This window comes from Bactrocera tryoni, unplaced genomic scaffold (assembly GCF_016617805.1).
Source record: "Bactrocera tryoni isolate S06 unplaced genomic scaffold, CSIRO_BtryS06_freeze2 scaffold_11, whole genome shotgun sequence".
Lineage (NCBI taxonomy): Eukaryota > Metazoa > Arthropoda > Insecta > Diptera > Tephritidae > Bactrocera > Bactrocera tryoni.
Window position 1 is genome coordinate 8,766,807 of NW_024395824.1, and position 18,171 is coordinate 8,784,977.

The 18,171-nt window shown below is 31.7% G+C and overlaps 2 long non-coding RNA genes across 2 annotated transcripts; one reads left to right on the forward strand and one right to left on the reverse strand.

Annotated features, from left to right (window-relative positions):
- Positions 1 to 674: 674 nt before the first annotated feature.
- On the reverse strand, positions 675 to 1,896 carry LOC120779650. The gene is made up of 3 exons (XR_005705696.1): positions 1,602 to 1,896; positions 1,388 to 1,538; positions 675 to 1,328 (listed from the first exon to the last, which is right to left on the reverse strand). It is a non-coding gene; the product is annotated as an uncharacterized LOC120779650 (long non-coding RNA).
- A 10,451-nt stretch (positions 1,897 to 12,347) lies between these two features.
- LOC120779683 lies at positions 12,348 to 14,117 on the forward strand. Its single transcript, XR_005705716.1, has 2 exons — positions 12,348 to 13,948; positions 14,024 to 14,117. It is a non-coding gene; the product is annotated as an uncharacterized LOC120779683 (long non-coding RNA).
- Positions 14,118 to 18,171: the final 4,054 nt, after the last annotated feature.

The window sequence follows — 18,171 nt, forward strand, 5'->3', positions numbered from 1 at the left end:
TTTGAATTTGCAATATCGATATAGTAGTAAAAAGGAGTTTAAATTAGCTAACGCAACACTATTTTGCCATGCTCAGTAGCTATACTGGCATAATATTTGAAAATATTCAAACGGACGGACGGTCATTTTAAAAGTAAGTTATTTAAGTTTTAATGTAATTATTACTTTATTATTATTTTCATAGATCAATTTCTTTCCCGTTCCCGTTCATATCGATCGACACGTTAGTATTTTGTAAGTTAAATTATAGCCAAATACTAATTACTTTTTATTGTTTTTGTTACTTTTAATTTATTTTCAGTAAATATTCGTTATTTAGTTTTAAGGTATATGGGTGCAAATAGGCCTCCGGGGGAACGGAACACCCAAAAAAAATCGGTAACGCGCCTAGTTGCATACCTCATGGTGGTGTGGAAAATGCAATATAGGCACAAAAATATGTTAAAAAAAAACACAATGAATAAAATATACTGAAATAAAACATTTTAAAAGTAAATTATAACACTTTTTATTTGGGCTTATAATTATGAAAGCGGTAGAATAAGGGTTCGCCAGTTCTGCTGTTCACAAAGTAAAACTAAATGCAATAATGAAAACAAAAGTAATTAACAAATAACTGCGATAAGTTATATATTTTCATATTTAAAAAAGTACTAACACCTACGTGACGTTGTTTATACAAATACACCGATTGTTCGAAGTACACATATTCCATTTGAAATTAACTCAACTCAAATTCCTTAATTTTCAATAGCGGTTCATTATTAACCAAATAACATTTACTTGTTTTTTAAAGCTTAATTATCAATTTCCACATCGTTCATAATCGAACATACATAATTCACTTGATGTAAAGACGAATTGTACGAATTGTCCACTTTTTAAATCGCTGCTTGGCCACCAACGCCACCAACTTTCATTTGATGAGTGTTTTTATTATTTGCTTGGCTGTTGTTAGAGTTGTTGCCATTATAGTAGTTTTATGCGAACATACGTAGCTCTTCCCGATGTTCTTTCCGTTTTGGTGGAGCTGGTTCCTCCCACTCTCCCAATTCGGCATCATAATATTGCGCAGCACGATATGGTCACAATTTCCATGGTGTTTGCTCTTCTATGGAGGTCAATTGTACATCCAAACGACATCGGTACGTTTCAAATGCAGCTCACCAATAGGTTGTTCAGGACAGATAAGCTCAGTGAACTTGGCTTTCAACAGGAAAGTTGGATCCCAACGCATGTCATAACGTCGGTATCGCTACCAATTTTCATCTTTGCGCATAACACGATGGCTCTGTTCCACTAATTCGCTCATCTGGTAACGCTTTGGTCTGCAAGGTGGCTGTTGAGTGTTTAGCATTATGTAAATTCAATTTTGCTCAAAACCTACCCAACAGCTTGATAAACCTCCGAATGTGCTCACAGTAGTATTTGCTCTTCAAAAAGTTGCTTCCACCCTCAAGCACAAAGCTAATTGGTTTGGGACTACCGTTTAAGGCAAACAAATAATCAAACGTTCTACACTAGCTTCTCTGCTGATTCTATAAAAAAAATTTTTTAAATACATGGTAAATCTTTTGAAAAAAAGTTTAATTTTAGCTTACCTAGCAATGCGACGGCAAAAATGTAAATATGACTGTGAATGAGCATAATCTGGACCCCACTATTCGGCATGGTTGCTTATTTGTTCGTAACATTTTTCTGTGGTGAACATTTATTAACTTGTGGTAAGTTAAAAAGAGGCATAAATAAAAAACTTAATTTTTCATGTATTTGCTCATATTGTTCTCATCTTTAAGAATATATGTTAAAATAAAACGATTTTATTTTGAAAATATATTAAAGTTATATATTTAACCAATATTTTTGGGACAACTTTTCCATAAATTTTAAGAAAATAACACAATGCAACCATTTTCCGGTTAAAAGTCGGCCATCTTGGATACCAATAGAAGCTCAACCCCGGACTCCCCTGGACGTTTCTACAGTGGCACCACTCAGCCGTGCCTTTGTTTACATAACATCAGCAGATAGTGACCTTACTCCTTCTCTACCGTGATGAAGAGGGAAGTGAGAGCAACGTATTTTACCACTCCATATTTACAAATGAGAGCACACCATGTTTACAAATGAGAACGCGCGCATATATCCCGGCATCTCGACAGGATAGAATTTATTGAATACTACCTGTATTGCCGGCCTTAACACCCGCGCCATAGCTTACAATATATGGCAAACTAATTAGTATTTGCACATATGCCGACGGCATTTTCATTTCGGTAATATGAAAATTAGAAGAGCGAGTATTAAGACGGTTGTGTTATATTATAAAAATAAAGTACATTTTCAAAATAACATTTTTTCAAAAAATTAATATTTAGTTTAATATTGTTAATTTACAGAAAAAGTATGCAAATTGGGTTGGGAATGAGCGAAGTCTAAAATATATATACAAGCATAAATAAAAATATTATTGCTCATTTTAAATTTATTATTTGAATTGGTATATAATAGTTATACTGCAATTATTGCATCGTAGTCCAAAAATATGACTTCTTAATTTTTCCCAGAAATATATTTGTGAAAAAAAGGATCTTTATCCTTTTTTATTTTCCACATAAAAGATTTAAGAAGTTTAAGAGCTCAAAACGTTCGCTACATCAGCTACCTACCCGACGGTATTTCGCAAATGATAAAATAAATTTTTCAAGAGCTCAAAGCATGCGCTACATCACCTCGAACCTACCTACCCTACACCTTTGCGCAAATGATTATATTATGATAGCAAATGCCCACATACAGATTTGGCAATGGCAATAGCAATACGTTTGACAGTTGTATTCTATAAATTCTATCCTGTCGAGATGCCCCGTATGGGAAGTTGCACTGTGGGTAATAACTGTAAAATTGCCTATCAATATTAAGTTTCTTTTCAACTACTATAAATTTATAAAATGTAAGACAAATAACAAAAAGCATAATAAATATTTTATTTTAGTAATCATTTTTTTTAATACGTCTTTGTAACAGCATTTAATTTAGTTTATTTGAAGTAATAAATTCTATGTTTGGTTTAATCTCATTTGCTGTAGCTGCAAGCATTATTTTAAAACTTCCTTATAAAAAGTAATTTCAATAATAACTTCAGTTTATGAACCACTGTTTCTTCCAACACCTATGCCCAAATGAATCTTATGGGAGCGCAATGTAAATGCAGAGATAAAGAGATGTTTAACTCCTCTCTCACTGGAAGTGAGAGAGCAATTGCTAAACGTCAAAACCACCTAAACTTTGACAGTTGATCGAGTTCAGGAGGTTTTGACGTTTAGCAATTGGAAACGAGCGATGGCCAGATTGAAATCTTACCAAAAAAATATGTAAACAGAGGGATTTGTTGCATCGTTCAAGACTACTTGTAAAAAATGTAAAACAATGAAAATTAAATAAATTTGTGAAATTTAAAGGTTTTTGATGAAAAGTTTTGTAATTTGAAGCATCATGGTAATATTTTCAATGGAAAATTATTAAAAACATTTAATGATTGAGAGCTAACAAGCTTAAATCCTATTATTGGGCATTGAAAGGACAAAAGTCAGTTGTTATAATATTCTTTAAAAAGATTTAAATAGTTTCTCCATATAATAAATAACCACTATATAGTAATTTTTATTCATACTAAATGTTGGGTGTTTTAATTTAAATGCCCAAAAATTGTAATTTTGTACAATCTGGCCATAATGGAAAATGTTATAAAAAACGCTAATTTTGAGGCGCTCTCACACTGGAATAAGTTTAACAACCCTTTATTCCTGGTAAATGATTAGCCAACACCGCTTCTACCTCCCGCTTACTGTAGAATTTCCAACTATTTGGGGTTTTCCCCGTAGAAACGAATCAGCAAATTGCTCTCTCACAACGCAGGGTTGCCAATCTCCATATACTCAAGTAATTATAAAAAATGTCTTCGATATGTTTGAAATTTTCTGAAACTAACTCAAAATCAGAGTCGAATGCTATTATTTATAAATATATTAACTATATTTAATAGTTTGATTTCAGTTTTGATATTTTACATTATGAAAAATTAAAATTGAAAAGTTAGATGTGTACAAAACATCATATGCTTATTGAGTAATGACAACATTGTTCGAATGAAGACGAGAACAAAACGTTTGCCGCTCGTAGCGAAGGGAGAAGCTGTATGTATTCTATTTGTGTGATTAGCCACTCTCAATTAATAATGCCATACCGCGCAAATATATTTCTACTTGATGATTTCTAATTTTTTTTGAAAATATATGTTCCCTTTCTATAGCGCGAATTATTATTTTAATACATTTCCAGAGGTAACTTAGATCTTTAAAATTTAACAAAACAATTATAGAAAAAAACCACAATTCTTTGAATATTTTGGTAAAACAATCAAACTGAAAATATCACAAATAATATATTTACATGAGCATTTTCATTAAATGGAACTGCAATATGTTTAAACAAAATATATATTATGGGCACAAGTATCTTTTCTTTTTTATATATGCAGATATATAAAACTGCCTCGCATATGTACGTATAAAAGCCCACAACTTGAGAAAAGTTTTTCCAATTGTAGCTAAAATGAATTCTTACAACTGGCTTCACCACCATTAACTATTCTATCACATGTACAGTGGTGTGAACAAAATAGGAACAACCATAAGGTTTTGTGAAATTTTAAAATGTGCTATTTTCTTAATAAATAAAATTGTTTTTAGATACAAGTATAACTCATATAATTTTTTCCTACCAGTGATTACAATTTCCCACAACGCAAAGGTAAATAAAAGCAAATATTAATGAGAAACTCTAAAACCTGCAAATTATTTTTACCTCTTTTTGTTCACACAACTGTACAATTCCGATATGAAGTAAACATCGTCTGTTTAATTTGTATACAATGTCAGTATTGCCGCCAATGATAATGGGATGCCCAACTTATTCCTATGTGAGAGCGCCTCAAAATAAGCGTTTTTTATAACATTTTCCATTATGGCCAGATCAAACAAAATAACAATTTTTGGGCATTTATCAACCCAACACCCAACATTTAGTATGAATAAAAATTACTATATAGTGGTTATTTATTATATGGAGAAACTATTTAAATCTTATTAAAGTATATTATAATAACTGACTTTTGACCTCTCAATACCCAATAAAAGGATTTAAGCTTGTTAGCTCTCAATCATTAAATGTTTTTAATCATTTTCCATTGAAAACAATACTATGATGCTTCAAATTACAAAACGCTTCATCAGATACCTTTAAATTTCACAAATTTATTCAATTTTCATTGCTTTACATTTTTTATAAGAGGTCTTGAACGATGCAACAAATCCCTCTGTTTACATATTTTTTTGGTAAGATTTCAATCTGGCCATCGCTCGTTTCCAATTGCTAAACGTCAAAACCTTCCCAATCCAGTCAACTGTCAAAGTTTAGGTGGGTTTGACGTTTAGCAATTGTTCTCTCACTTCCAGTGAGAGAGGAGTTGGACATCTCTTTATCTCTGATTTCCGCAACCATTCTGCGATGAACGTTGAGGTACGTAGAAATATAATTAATTTTTTTTCGCAACTTTTTATGCCCTTCCCTCCGTAAACTGATATTCCCCTCATCTAGCCCTCGTGCGCACTTTTCTAACTTGGCGGGCTAAAAATGTGCACATCCCTGACGTATGTCATAATTCGAACAGCTATTTACGTGACGAGTGATACATGTAGTGTAAAAACTACTTGTTTAGATCATAAACATTCCTAGAAAAATTGATTTAGTTTGTTTTTTTCGTTGGAAATAAGTTTAATAAGTGTTTATCAATAATTGAAAATAAAAATCACAGATTGTAATTGAATGAGCAATAAAAAGAACGGTGTTGATTCTATAAATTCGAGAAAGGATCATTTTTGTAGAGAATTTAATTTCCTACAAAACCATACCAAGGGTTTTTTTATATTTGGTATTTTAAATTATCTATAACCAAAAAAATGAATGAAAAAAAAACATTTTTTAACGAAAATTCTTATTTTTGCGAGCGCTAACTCAAAAATGAAGATAAAAGGCTCAAATTTTGACACAATCTTTTCTTCGTGACTCTCAACGAAATTTTGATATGGGAAAAAAAAAATTATTTATTTGGTACAGTCTAATACATATGTATGTATATATGTACTTTTCTTATAATTTTTAGCTATTTGGGGAAAACTTTAGAAAACAGTCCCAAGATTTCGGAAATGAATGGGTTTGGTCGGATAGAGGAGGTTCTCCAGATCAAGAATATGTTAAAGTCACAGGAAACCAATAGTTTTCGAGATATTTGCGCTTAAAGTTGAAAATTACTACTAATTTAATTACGTATTTTTTGGATTTAAAATTAATTCTACACTTATATTTTTCATTTTAATTTTCACTAACACTTCATTAAATCGTTTGTACACATTTTTTTTATATTATACTCGTATAGTGCAAAAATAGTTTTAATTCAATATTAAACTTATTGTTCAAATCTATTTATTTGACAACAACTAAAGAGGTGCAGTCTGTCAAATAATCATTCTCGTATATTCTCGTACAATAGAACTTTTTTTCATATCATGAAGTATATAGTGGAGTGTATAAACATTTTTTTTCGGAATTTTTTGATGACATCTGACGGGGAAATGGGTGGGTGAATGAGATGCGTTTTTTCACTGGCGGACATAATTCCTCATGTTTGGATCATCTGAAACACAGAAACCCAATTTATTCTTAAAAAGTACGTGAATGGCTATCGTTCCTACTAGAATAATGAAAAAAGTTTGATAAATCAAAAAGTAATTAACGTTTTTTTTTTTTTTAATTTTTCCCCATGTTGTTTTACATAAATTTTGTCATAACATTGTCAACAAATTATATAAATTATGAATCTTGTAGGAACGATAGCCAGGCGTTTTGTGAACATTAAAAAAAAAAATTAAGCAAATCGGTTGAGTAGTTTGACTGGAATTATTTCCGCCAGTTTAAAAAAGTGTGATTTGAGAAAAACGCGTTTAAAGTTTGAGGTGTGCACTCCGAGCACTCCGAACGTCGAGCGGTATTATTATTTTTGGGTCTTTCTCGAAACTTTCTAATGATAAAGTGGGTTTCTACATTAATTCTAAGGGCATAAGGGAACAGAGAATGCAAAAAAAAAAATTGAAAAAAGACTGTCCTACTGACCCCTTAAGTGCCCGCCCAATTCCAATTCGATGTTTTACAATTATAAAAAATTCTTTAGCATCGTTTTGATGGCTGTATGTGATGCGAAATATACATACGTTCGCAACAGTTAGTATTGGCAGCTATGGAAGTCAAAGTGACGGAGGTACTGTCTATAAAATTGTGTAACATTCGAGTATAGTGCATTTCTATTATTATTTATACAGAGTCTTTCAACTTACCCCATTTGGTCATGCATTAATACTAAACACTTTGCCACCACCTGTGCCATTGTCTAACGTGTCACCGGAACCTTTTGATGGAGAATTTTAAGAACAACGATTGAATGTAATCCAGAAAATTGTGTTCGCTTGCATAGCCTTACATAATTTTAAAATGTTGAACGATCACAATCGCTGGTATTGTCCGTATAACTATATACAACTACATACTTGAGCGGAAGGGGATAACATTGTTCATGTCGGTGATTGGCGTCGCGAAAATGATAATAACTCTTTACGACCAATGCGAACTTCGGGGCGTAGAGGTATTTTATCAATGAAGGATCTTTACCATTCCAGAACAATTTAGACCTTATCACAGGAGGACCATATGTTTAACCTTATTAGAAATAATTACTAATTTTTTTAACTTCATGAATTTAATTTTTTCAAAAATCAAAACAAATACAACTAAATTAATAATTTAAAAATAACAAATTCATAACTGTATTAAATCTAATTTTATATAAATATCTATTTATAAACTATACTGCGGCTCCTGTTGCACTTCAAATGCAGCTTGCATAATTTTTTGAATTAATCTGGTTTGCTTCTCTTCACTCATTTTATTTAACATAGAAACCACCAAATTACTGATGGCCTGTATAGCCGGGTTTGCGGTTGGTTGTTGTTGGGTTTCCTGGATGGATGACCATCTGTTTTTAAACAGCTCAATTACTTCCATTATATTTTGGTCAACCTCACTAGTGAATGACCCTCGTTTTCTACCCTTTTGGGTGGTCACTTGCGTAGAGCAGGACGGTGAAGGCAGCGAGGTTGACGTGGAGGGAGTTGGTGACGGTTTATCGAGGCGATGGTGGAAGCAACGATACCGAGATAGGGCGTAATGGTGACAAGGACCATAATAGTGATGGCACTTGCACCCCGTGCGCATGGCCTTGTGACAGCAATTGAACTGCGTCAGCTGGTGATTGCGATTGCGATTCGGCCTGAACAGCGACAGCAGGTAGCACTGGAGTTACGGTTTCATAAATATTTTGCGAAAATCTAGCCCTGTAAATTTAATTTTTTATTACAAATTTAACTAAATATGTATATTTAATAATATACTAAAACTCACGGTCGTGGTAAAATGTGTAGCTTCAAAAACTTCATCGAATCGAACAAATGCCATTGCTTAAAAATTCTAATCCGCTGCCTGAGGGGCGTTAGCCTTTTGCACTTTCCTCCCGTATCGATCCGAAAGTGCTAGCCGTCTACGGCGGCACATTTATCCTCTATAATCATAATTGTTTATTATTAACAATATAAACAATTGTAAATAACAAAACAGCTTACCATCTGCATTCATTTCTTTCCCAATTTCCTGCCACAAAGCATCTTTTCAGGATTACAGCTTGTAGTATGGACTACTTTTGTTTTAAAACTCATTTTTAGCTTCAATTAGAGCTATTCGTTTTTCATCTTCCCTTGTAATTTTCGCACACATCTTATCTTTTTTGAATTGTCGAATAAATTTTTGATTTGATGTGTGTTTTAATGGCGGTTGTTTACATTTGAACAATGTTGCTATTACTCAATACGCATATGTAGTTTTGTACACATCTAACTTATCAATTACAATTTTTCATAATATAAAATATCAAAACCGAAATCAAACTATCAAAAATAGTTTATATATTTATAAAAAATAGCATTCGACTTCGATTTATCGATTAATTTATCTTTATTTCTATAGGAGAAAACATAAGAATAAAACACTAAATTGTCACTTGATATTTGTTTACATTCCATATACAAAAACAGCTGTCGCTTGATATTCTCATATTAGGGGGATTCTCTTGCTCTTGCAAAACCTTGCACGGCGTAGAAATTGCAGAAATCTTGGTGCAACGGCACAACAACAAACACACGCAGAAAATTATTTGCAATGGCTATAAATATGTCAGACCAAACACCATGTTCTGCAATGGGTGCTCTCTTGGCCTTGCCTATTTCGGTATAGGATTTTTGAATTTTGTGTCATCGTGCAATCTTGCAAGAGCAAGAGAATGCCGCTATTGTTTGTTGTCAGTAAAAACTCATCGAAAACACACATTGTCGGTCCGAACGACTTAGATTCCACAACATACAAATGTGTTTTCAAAATGTTTTCAATGTCGGTCCGAACATAGTATTAGAGGCTTAAAAAATCTATTTGTTTTTTGGGAGGGAAAGAAATAATTGATTAAAGTGAAATTTCTAGGGCTTATAGTTATATATTTAAACATCATCCGAAAATTTTTTTCCTTAGGGAAGCAATTGTCCAATGCATCTCGCATGTGCTTTTGTCGGACGGCGGGCAGTATGCAGGTCGCAATTTCTATCGGAAACAAAAAATTCAAAGAGATTCATATTTGTAAATAACTTTGTTCAGGTTAAGCTACGAAAATTTCAAAAAATAAGTGTTAAATTCTAAAAAATTTTAAGAAAGAAGTGGTTTCTGACCAACAAAATTTTACATATGTATGTTTAAACTTAACTTTTCTTAGCTTTTTTGTTTAAATATAAGATAATTTAATGCCTAAGATAATAAACTTTTCCCCAATTCCATACGTTTAGTTTTTTCTATCCTGTCTGCCAATTAAGAAAAATCGTAAGAATGAAAACCGAGAAATCGCGCGTCAAAGTTTTCGCTTTCTGCAATATATACGGATATATGTGTATATCTACCAGTGCTCGGTCACTATTTCCCTTCTAGCTTTGACAATATTTCAAATTCCCATATATAACGTTGGGGGTATATTCTTAGATAATTTTTGAAAATTTAAGCAAAAACAAAATCCTCCCTTAAAGAAGATTTACGAAACGTATTAAACGTAACTTAACACCCAAATGCGTCTATATTCATTCGATAAATGTTGTCTCTTAAAATCTTTCTTTAATTCGGAACTCATTTAAAACTTTAATAGGATTGCTTCCAAATGTATTCATTTGCAAGTTTTGTCACATTAGTAAACAGCTGATTCGAATATTGGTTTTGCGAATGTTCGAAAAGACGAAAATCCAATCAGATTCTGTGACACCATTGAAAATCAGAATTGGTTTGCAATTCTGACAGCTAAGCAATTCTGTCTTGGATTCCACAACACCCCTGTATATTTTTATTGTATACTTCAGATTAGGGATGCTCGATGAACATCGATGTTGTATGATCATCGATACATACTATACGAAAAATATCGCATCATCGATGTTAACTTACGGCCTCACCTCACCTCACGCACCACACGCACGTCCACCAAACCAATGCAACTTATAGCCCTGACAGACGACAGCGCTAATATGCATTAGCGGGCTTAAGTTACATTTATTTGCGCATTTGACTCATGATTCACAAGTTTGTAATGCACAAGAATTTCGTGCATTTGGCTGAATTTAGTAGGCAACATTGGTTAAAAATTACAGATTTTTGCTATTGTTTGCCAGATGTCGCTTGAAATCTGCCGCCTTGTTTGTGTTTACAGCTTCAGAGGTAAACAGTTTTTATATTGCTAATTAAATTATGTGCAAGTATATTAACAAAAACAAATTTTAATATTTTTAGATGGCAGAAAAAAAACAACGCACAGTTTGCTATCCATTTTTCCAATATTCTTCACTTTTTCACACACTTTCATTTCACTTTTTGTTTTAATAAATAAACAAATTTCACTATCAGCTGTCCAAATGTATTAATTTTGCTCGTCTGTCAGGGCTATTAGGAAACAAATTATGTCTTCTATGAACGCATCCACAAATCAAGTTTTTTAATTCTGAACGCGTCATTCACGGCGCACCGGTCGTTCCCTTCAGGAATAATGGGATGCCCAACTCCTCTCTCACTGGAAGTGAGAGAACAATTGCTAAACGTCAAAACCACCTAAACTTTGACAGTTGACTGGATTGGGGAGGTTTTGACGTTTAGCGATTGAAAACGAGCGATGGCCAGATTGAAATCTTACCAAAAAAAATATGTAAACGGAGGAATTTGTTGCCGCTGTTCAAGATCGCTATTAAAAATTTAAAACAATGAAAATCAAAGAAAATGCGAAATTTAAATATATTTCATGAAACGTTTTGTAATTTGATGCATAATAGAAATCATTATCTATTACAAATGATTAAAAACATTCATTAATTCACAACTAACAGGCTTAATTCACCTTATTAAGTATTGAAAGATCGAAAGTCAGTTGTTTTAATATATCATAAAATCATAAAAAATGATTTAAATGGTTTCGCCATATATTAAAAGTCCAATATATAATAATTTGCAATCGTAATAAACGTTGGGCGTTTTAATTTAAATGCCCAAAAATGTGGCCACAATGGAAAATGTTATAAAAAACGCTTATTTTGAGGCGCTCTCACGCTGGAATAAGTTGGGCATCCCATTATCCCTGGTTCCCTTCATTCGTTCGTTCTTCATGATTCGTCGTCTCGCTCATTTATGCTCACTCACACTTCTATTTGTTTGTTGATAAAAAATTGTGTTGTGTGTACCTGTTTTAATTTACTGATTTGATAGTATTCTACTGGCGTTGTGCATATACATACATATATTACATGGAATACAACAATATGTAAGTCTTTAATGATTGAATTCTATCTAAATATTGAATTCATCTGTTTGCTTTCTGCGCATGCTAAAGGAAATTATTCTTTTTAATGTTATAAATGCTGTATTAGAGACAAGGAAAGCACAGGCAGAGCATATCTTTTTTCTTTCGCGCAAAATTTGAATGAGCCATATACAATTAATCTCTTAATTGTTTTTTTACGGCTGTTATTAAATGCTTGCTGTGTTGGTGGCATTGAAAGTAGTATAATAAGGTGACATAACATTTTATTTTGTGTACTTTTCAATTAATATGTTTGCATGTTTTGGTTATTGGAGTTAATGTCTGAATTTTATTTTCACTTAATTTTATGTTTTCAGGGATACAGGAATAGAATTAAAAATGCCCCCAAAAAGTTGCTTCTGGGAATTTTTTGAAAAACTTGAAAATAACGAAGCCAAATGTCGATCTTGCCATAAATTCATAAAAACTTGTGGCAACACTAAAAATCTAAAGTTACACATTGAAAAAATGCATAGCTCATTATTAGGGAAACATAGCAACGACGAGAACACAGTTCATAAAACAGGCGCAAAGAAATTACGTAAGGAGACTGAATTTAGTAGCTCAAAAATCGATTGCAAAAACAAAGCAATTACCAGAATTGATTGCATCTGTTAAAAGGATTGTCACCTGGTTCAAGCAGAGTGTTGTGGCGAGTGATGAATTACGAAAGGATTCTGATCTAAACAATACAAGATGTCAGCAATCGCTGGAATTCCACCTTTTATATGGTGGAAAGATTTTTACATCTGTGACCAACGATTAAACAAATTGTTAATTGCCATACAAGTGCTCCTCCAATGATAACTGCAAAAGGTATTGAAGAGTTAACTGAAATCTTTGAGATTTTACGCCCTATAGAAGTTGCTACTAAAGAAATATGTGGAGAAGACTATGTTACTAGCAGCAAAGTCATTCCCATAGTACGAATGCTAAATTAAAAAATGAATAACATCAAAACAAACAGTTCTTTGGGTCAGGATCTTTACCAGAGCATAATATCTGAAATCAGTAAATGCTTTTTACCCTCTGAACATGTTCAAATACTTGCTGTATCTACATTGCTAGACCCAAGATTTAAAAACATTCATTTTCAAGATCCCATAGCATGTTCAAAAGCAATTAAATGTGTCAAAGAATAACTAAATACTACGACGGAAACAGAAGTAATTGAAGAAGTTATTAGTTGTTCGCCAGATACAACAGAAGAATTTAATTTGTGGAGCGAACATTATAAACTTGTAGATGACAAAAACTCTACGCCTTTGTCTAGTGATCACGAAATGCCTTCAGAGATGAGTTACTTTTTGAAATATCCAGTGTCTGATCTTTAACAAGATCCTCTCCAAGTTTGGAATAATGTCATCGGTTCCACTTACCCGAAATTAAAAAAAATAGCGGTAAAATATTTGAGTACTATCGCGACATCAACACCACCCGAAAGACTGTTTTCAAAAGCTGGTTCTACTCTTTATCAACAAAGAAACCGATTAAAAGGTTCTTCTTTATCAAAATTACTTTTTCTTTAGTCAATTAATAAAAAATATTGGGATTTGTAATAATTTGATCTGTTGCTTAATAAATTTCGAACTTATAGATTGTGTCCAACATCGATGTCAACATCGATGTTTTTTGAATATCGATCATCCCTACCTCAGATACCAACGCATTGAGATTTTACAACTGTTTATACACATACGTACACACCATAGATACTCTCCCTACAAGAATTGAATGATAGAAACTAACACAATAGCAATTTTCTCTCTGAGCTCTTGGAAGGTTATAATTGGGATGGCAGGTGGAGCAAGAAATTCCTATGCAAGTTGGCGCTGGTTGATACCATTTTAAGAAGTACATACATATACATAATTGCAACTTAATGTTTACTTAAAATGTTTACTAATATATATTTTTCTTTAAATTTAGATGTGTTTCAACAACAAGGGTGTAGGAGTTTCGAGCAAAATATAAAGCGGTCAATACTGCTCAGCCATCACAGGTTAAAGCACCGTAGTTAATTTAAAAAAAAGGAAACAATAATTACATTTAAAAACTAAACAAATTAAAACCAAAAAATGAAGCTTTAATTTTATATTAATTTGTTTTTACTTTTTGTACAATTTTTTTATAACATGAATTAATGAATATTATATGAATTAAAATGAATTTATTTTTTTCTAAATAAAATAAATTACAATAAATTAATAAATACATAATGTTTACATGTGCTTACATCATATATGACGGTCACAACTGCATGATATTTACATCATATGTATGTGATAGTCACACATGCCTGAATTTAACATCACATATGATTGTCGCAACTGCATGATTTTTATATCATATGTGATAGACACACATGCATGATGTGGACATCAAGCATAACAGGCATTCATGACAGAGATTAATATCATTAATCACACAAATTTTTATTCTAAACACCGTTGGAGTGAGCAGTGTAGCTATATGTTGTTCAGGTTATTAAGCCCAGTAAGTAAGAAAGAAATGCAATATCACATGTATACAAAAGATTTTGTCAACTTTTTCATATTGCCCTTAAAAATGTGATAGAAACTTGCACTGAGCCAGTGACAGAAAATTGTGTCACTAGTGATTGTCATATGATTATCATCGTTCTTGTAGGGTCTGTTATCAGTTGCTGCTTGTGTGCATTAGTATTTGTAGTATGTTTGTTTGTTTTTAGTTTTATGGTTATTAGTGTCCGTTATTTACCAAATTGATTATTTTTGACGAGACGCCCCCTAAACTTTTAGTTTTCCATCTAAAAAAAATATCAGACCATAAAAAGCCCATAATTTTCATAATAAACCTTGCCCCAAACACGATACATTTCCCATCTAAATAACATGGGATTTTGCCACTTTTTACGAATATTTTTTTTTTCTGTGGAACTTTCCCGTTTGTATGAATAAAACAATCTTATTCTTGTACAGAATTGAATGCTCTACAAAAAAGGCTTGACGATTTTTCGATATACTCACTCCCTTAAAAGATATTCAAGGATAAAGTTAACTTCTGGGTAATTTCTGGAATTTTCGAACTTTTACGGCAAATTAAATTTTTTTTTTGTAAAATTCAATTGTTTATTCTGAAAAATATATTATGCCTATAGTTTTAAGATAAAAAATAAGAAAAATTTTCAAATCAAAGCCAGTGGGATTCTATTGACAAAAAAAAATATAAATCTCTACAAAAAAACAGATTAAAAAAAATGTTAAAAGATAAAATACCGGAAACAAGAATTAAGCAAAATATTTTTAGGCACTATGGAAGTTGAGAAAACGAAATTTTACAAACCGGGGGCTTTTCATCATGCTCGATGGATGGCGAAAGCCATTTACAGTTTAAAAATATACATCTTTCGGAACAGTATTAAATTATGCGCTGAAGATGAAAAAAGTTTGTACGAGATTTCATTATTTATTGTTTTTGTTTACGTCCCTTATTGGTACTCTGCACCTTTAGCTGCAGCTGCACCAAATCAAGATATTGAATTTACAAAATCTGTTTAAATTAGCCGAAGAATACGTTAATATTTTAGCAAGAAGTGAAGAAGAAAAACAATATGTGATTCAAGTTGTAAGCGAGTATAAAAAAAAATATTCAAATGTAACTAAGGAATGTTTAATAAAGGAAATCTGATGTACTCAAATGGTTAAAATTTGATTTGATTTGCAAATTTTTCGTATTTTTTATCTTAAAACTATAAGCATTTACAAAAAAAATTCAATTTGCCGTAAAAGTTCGAAAATTCCAGAAATTACCCAGAAGTTAACTTTAACCTTGAATAACTTTTAAAGGAGTGAGTATATGGAAAAATCGTCAAGCCTTTTTTGTAGAGCATTTAGTTCTGTACAAGAATATGACTGTTTTATTCCTACAAACGGGAAAGTTCCAGAGAAAAAAAATATTTGTAAAAAGTGGAAAAATCTCATGTTATTTAAATGGGAAATGTATCGTGTTTGGGGCAAAATTTATTATGAAAATTAAGGGCTTTTTATAGTCTGATATTTTTTTTAGATGGAAAACTAAAAGTTTAGGGGCAATTTGGTAAATAACGGACACTCTAATGTATATACTAGTTTTATAAAATGATTTTCACATTTTTATGTTCAAGTTTCATATTACAATTTGGTTGCTTACTATTGCACTTGACATTTAGTGGACTGCATTTTCTTTTTATTTCATTTATTGTTTACATGTCTATATTTATGTATTAATGTACCTGTGTCACAAATATAATTTTCTATATATAATTTTATCTCAAGAAATAAAAGTGTCATGTTCAAATATTTATGACTGTTCTGCCAGGGGCCAAAGTTGTGTTTCAATTTTATTCGTATATTATGTTTTTTTTATTATTTTTTTATTACGTCTAACTGGAAGTTCAAATGGAACAGCCACAGTTCTTGTTAAACATTTTGATCTTATATATATAAAACATTAATAATTAACGCTATTATTAAAATTAAAGTTAGCGAAACGTGACCACTTATGTGACGAAAATTTATACATTTTAATTAAATATTTTCTTTTCTAAGGAGTTATATTTCCTGTTTCAGATGAACAATAGCTTGTTTATTGATGTTGAATCAAAGGGCTTCATTTGTTGTTCTGGGGTATCTTCAATATCTTTAACCCAAGAAGAGGATAGCAATTCTGTATTAGTTTCAGATTGTACGTGATGAGATGCTGTTACAGTTACTCCTTCATGTCGGGCTGTACATACATTCTTTTCTTATTGTCATTATGTTGATTGTTATCACATTCTAAATATATATCATTGCTTTGCTAAATAATTTGTAAAGCCAACGATTTTGAGAGGACAATTTTGTCCAAACATTTTAATTTGTAGAAGGTTTGAATTCACATGCTTCATGACTAACTGTTTCAAGGCTGCTACTTCATATAAATTATCAGTCGCAGATTTCCAAGCCCAATTTCCAGGACATTGGTAATGATTCTCCGAGTTAGTAGAACATTTGTCTAGATCTATCTGATTTATAAGTGAATATTGATTCAAATCAAACCTGTATATTAAACATTCTGCTTTTATTTCTGGAATAATCATATTACCTTTTTTTTTATTGGAAGTGGAATTAATTTGCATACGTTTGATGCTTCATACGATATTAAGGGGATTTCTATGTTTATGAGTAGCCGTGAATCAACAATTAAACCTTTAGCAGTCATATATTTATAAATTTCCTTTAATTCATTACCCGATTGCTTTCCAGGTAGTATTAATTTATGTGGTAGCTTGTTTCTAATAAATGCAATTTCTTCATTAAGTTGTGAAGGCTTTAATAGTTTTGGATTTATGCGACTATGATTTATGGCAATTAGGAGATTGATTATCGACGTTTGGATTTCTTCACATTCGGCCATAACAATTCCTATTGAAATGGTTAATATTTGAAAAATCAGGGTCATTTGCTCAGCGTTTTGATCTTAGTTCGCTATAAAATTTATTAAGTTGTTCCTTTATTTTTTCAAAAATAGTGTTAACTTCATCTGTTGTCTTTTTTAATACATTTATGGTAGAATAAACTATTGATGTCCGCTTTTTAAATAATTTTGCTATATCTTTTTGGTTGTCTAAAATATTTCTAATATTTGATTCCATATTTTTTCGATCATCAGCATCCATAATTCCAAAAATATATGGAAAAATGAACCAAAAAATTTGAATGGTGCTCGCCTTTCTCTATTTTGTTCTTTCATGAACAATTCATTATTTGCCCTAAGATTATTATATCTGTCTTTTAAAGTTGCAGTAACCATTATACAGGCATTTTCGTAATAGGTTAATATTTTGCATTGATTTTCTAGTTTAGTAATAAATTCTTGTACTTTGTGCATCCGATCATAATAAGTATTAGTTCGTAATACATATACTATTAAGTTCCATTTTGAATTAATTATTTCCATTTTACTAATCGGTTCCAAATATGTATATTGCTGTGTTATTTTTCAGCGTAGTGGAAGCTCCTGGCTTAACTGTATCATTAATGTAGTATAATGATTTAGCTTGTGTTGCTAGCATGAGC